This window comes from Aegilops tauschii, chromosome 3 (genome assembly GCF_002575655.3).
Source record: "Aegilops tauschii subsp. strangulata cultivar AL8/78 chromosome 3, Aet v6.0, whole genome shotgun sequence".
NCBI classification, from domain to species: domain Eukaryota; kingdom Viridiplantae; phylum Streptophyta; class Magnoliopsida; order Poales; family Poaceae; genus Aegilops; species Aegilops tauschii.
Genome location: NC_053037.3, coordinates 549,837,900 through 549,842,051, shown reverse-complemented (window position 1 = coordinate 549,842,051; position 4,152 = coordinate 549,837,900). Strand labels below are relative to the sequence as shown.

At 45.4% G+C, this 4,152-nt stretch overlaps 1 long non-coding RNA gene across 1 annotated transcript; it reads left to right on the top strand.

The window, feature by feature from the left end:
- The first annotated feature begins 477 nt into the window (after positions 1-477).
- LOC141021046 (uncharacterized) lies at positions 478-3,010 on the top strand. Its single transcript, XR_012181046.1, has 3 exons — positions 478-1,559; positions 1,749-1,853; positions 2,500-3,010. It is a non-coding gene; the product is annotated as an uncharacterized lncRNA (long non-coding RNA).
- The last annotated feature ends 1,142 nt before the right edge of the window (positions 3,011-4,152 follow it).

Here is a 4,152-nt window from a genome sequence, read left to right as displayed (position 1 = left end):
ATTTATTGAAATTCGATGGTCCAAGTGGCTGGTTATTATCATATAGCAACACCACCTGAAAGCATCATATAGCAGCAGCGGCAGTGTGCAATTCATCATATACTAGCAGCAGCTCATAGCAATTCATCATATAGCAGCAGCAGGAGCAGCTCATAGCAATTCATCATATAGCAGCAGCAGGAGCTGCTCATAGCAATTCATCTTATAGCAGCAGCAGGAGCAGCTCATAGCAATTCATCATATAGCATCAGCAGAAGCAGCTTATAGCAACTCATCGTATAGCAGCAGCAGCATCTCATAGCAATTCATCATATAGTAGCAGCAACAGCTCATGGCAATTCGTCATATAGCAGCAGCAGCTCATAACAATTCATCATATAGCAGCAGCAGGAGCAGCTCATAGCAATTCATCGTATAGTGGATCAGAATGAAAATTTGGCAAAAAATCATAGGAGATCCTCACCTTGTTGGATGAGCTCATCCTTCAACAGCACCTCAAGGCCACGGCCTGGGAGGAGGGGAGGGGGAATAAGGTGCCTTTTGTCGCAGTGTGGCATCAGCCGTAGTTGTGCAGCGCCCGCCGGAGTAGTGCGTTGGACGAACCACAGTGGAGCAGCTGCTGGAGACAATGAGAATGAGGGGCGGCGCTAGAGGGAGGAGCAGCCAAGGAGATTTGCCCTTACCCGCCGGCCATGTAGCCTAGCTGGACAGAGCATCGTCAAGGACCAGGCCAGATGGGACCAGTGGCGACGGCTCGCTGGAGGAACACTAGTGCTGCAGGCAGGGGATCGAGGTAGAGGGAAAGGGGAGAGGAGACGCAAGTGGGCAGGGCAATGAACGCTTGCGTGTTTGTTTTTACTTGAGGGTCAGGTGTGACATGGGCATCAGCAGTTGCATTTTGAGTGTAATATAGGTAGACAACAGAGTCATTTCACTATTCCCCTTCCCTTCAAATTTTAGTGAGGTTCTACCCGAAACACCCCCCTCCAAAGCGAAATTAGTTAAGCCCAAGCCCATAACTCAAAAATGACTTCTTTACATCTTTTATGGCTTATTTTGACAATAAGCCCTGAAAAGGCGGAATCGAACCGGCCCTTAACCTGCAATTCAATTGTGCGTGCAATGATGAATCACTCCTGCCTACTATAGTGTACATGTAGGCATCATCATACATGGCATAACCTAATACATGTGCATTCCATTGTAGAATCTAGAATATGCAATGTTTATGTTAGTTCATACGTTGCACATGATGTTTAAATGCCCCTTAAATCTGGTCAGTCAAGTGATGGTCTTTAAGCCTCCTTCTTTGCTTCTTTTCTTGATATGTAAGATTTGCCCACACATCTGTTCAATTGCTTGTTTGCATCAGCCAACCATACTAGGAGTGTTTGATTTGATTACTTGTTGTTCTTGAACTAACACTCTAACAGAGCTTGTCAACGATTTAAACACTAAGGGCTGCTGTAGTGGGGCCTTGTCTAACTCATAGGTGACATAAAGGTTTGGCTGTACACTAAAGTAGGCTCTCCAAGAGTACCTGGAGATCCAGTTCGAAGGTATGCCTAGTTTTTACATAGTGCATACATAATAAATGCTCATTTCATTGTGTGCAAGTGCAAGAAATGCGACATGTTTCATTATGTGGTGTTGTTTTGTTATAATCTCATCCTTTTGTGTTCACAGACTGGAAAGTATGCATATTTATCTTCCGAGGAGACAAGTAACTAGTTTGTGTAACCTTGCAGAGGGGGTGCAATGAAGATAAGATTGAGGATTTCCAAGTACAAGATGTTAGGAAGGAGCCTTGCAACAGAAGTAGGAGCTGCACCGAGCCTCTTCAACCTATTAAGGTAAGTCACTGTATCCAACTCAACAGTTCAATTCCTTGTTTGTTTCAGGCACAGTTAATTTGCTCTTTTCAATTGCTTTATTTGTCCTCAGTTAATGAGATGCCCAAAGAATGATGCCTGATGTTGGGTACTTGTATAACTATTAGTTGACATAATTAAAGGCCGTACCATTTAATTACTCTGCCGAAGTGTGCCTGAAGCTTTGAAGTCTATTAACCAATTATTATTGCATGAGGCTCACAATCTAGTTTATACTAGGCTGATGATTGCATAGTTTTGCTTGCTGTAGTATGTTTGTATGAAACCCTCTGCTGTTCATTATGCTCCCTAAGACTTTAATTGAGCTACAGAATGGCCAACTGCTTGCTTACTTATACACAACATGCTGTCTAAATTTGTAACTTGTCTGTGTTTTGGATTGGGCCCCAACATCATGCTCCTCTGGTGAGCTAAGAGAGATTTCTGTATGCAGGCTGCACAGACTATCTTTTTTTATAATTTTGAAAATATCACCTGCTTATGCTTCATGACGTGTAACATTATTGTTAGTCCTGTTTTGCCATGTAGTACAAAATAGTGTCTTGCTTGCTTCACTGTTGTAACTATATTTTTGCCCTAGTCATGTGGACTTACAGAAACATTTCAGGATGAAGTGACATCAACACAAAGATCTGCGAGCAGTGCGGCATGGCCGTTACCGAATGATTATGGATTGGAATTGGAATGTGCTGATGTTCTCGAGCATCAACTAGAGGTGGCAAGACAACGTGTACATAATTTTCAACGTACAATCAACAAGTTGAGACTAGACATGCAGGTATTAGATGCAGGAGTCAAAAAAATGAAACAAGACACTGAGGTAACCACGAAGGAATTGGAGATTTTGCAGACTGAAATTTGTGCTATCTGAATCCGGCCAATCCTATTTTCTGAAGAGAATATAGTTCAAATGGAGTTAAGTTGATGCGCGTCAATGATGTATGAGCTGTATTTGCCCAGTGTATGTAATTTGCTGTTTGTGTATGCTTTATTATCACCGGTGCCGAACCATAATGCCCAGTGGGTATAATCGGCTGTAATTTCTTTATTGTATAGTGTAGGATTATTCTATGTTTGTATGCCTTGGTCTCTTTGTTGTATTGTGTATGTTTTTAGAGGTGATAGTATAGAGTAGGATAATTCTTTGAATATGCTATATCGTTCAAACGGGGGCCAACTCGCCCAAACGTTGTACCATGGCCCTCCACGCGCCGTACGATCCATGGGCCGTCTACGGGACGGACGACCCATGACCTTCTATGGGCCGTCGGATCCATGGCCCTTCAATGGGCCGTCGGATCCATGGGCCTTCAATGGGCCGTCGGATCCATGGGCCTTCTACGTCCCGTAGGATCCATGGGCCTTGTATGGGTCGACTCATCTATGGGCCTTGTACGGGCCTTTAATGGGTCGTAAACGGGCTAGAGTGGAAATCATACGTTTTATGGGCTGACCATAATGGGCCGTTAATAGGCCGTATTTGATGACGCTATGAAAATGGCCCAACAGATTAACGGGCCACAAACGGGCCGACTGTATCTACGGGCTGAATTTGGCCCACAAGCAGAAAAGGCCAGTAACAGGCCGTAAGTAACCGAATGCTGGAAATGAGCCCAAGAATAAATGGGCCCTGAGAAGGCCGAAAGGTAACACAGGCTGGAAGCGACCCAATGGAATAATGGGCCGCTAATGGGTATAAAGCGATACACTGTTCATTACGGGCCAGTTTCACCACGGGCCGTTAATGGGCCAAGAGTTACAAAGGGCTCGTATGGGCCGAAAGACGTCATGGGCCATACATGGGCCGGAAGTTACAACGGGCTGGAATCATATTGGACAGCCCAGATGAGCTACTGGGCCTAATACCGTTAGGCCGGAACGGGCCGTGAGTTAGCGGGCTGTAAATGGGCTATATGCGAACATGCTGTTAACAGGCTTTCATTGGGCCGGTCCGCCACCTTTTGACCAGGTCAAACGGGCCGGTCTTTTTCACAGGAATGGGCCTCTGTTGGGCCGTGCCATGTGTCGACGTATCATAGGCGCCTTGTGTCCAATGAGTGGATGACATCTGTCCCAACGGTGAGCCGACACGTGTTTCCTCCGGCCAATGATGATTTTACACATGGAAAATCCCCATTGGTCGGGGTTGTGAACGGGTTATCGGATCCAAAACCGAACCCGATAGCTTAACGGCGTTCCGTTACGGTGGATGCCACGTGTCGGTCACCCTTGACGAAAGCACTTCGGTGATGCGTGATTT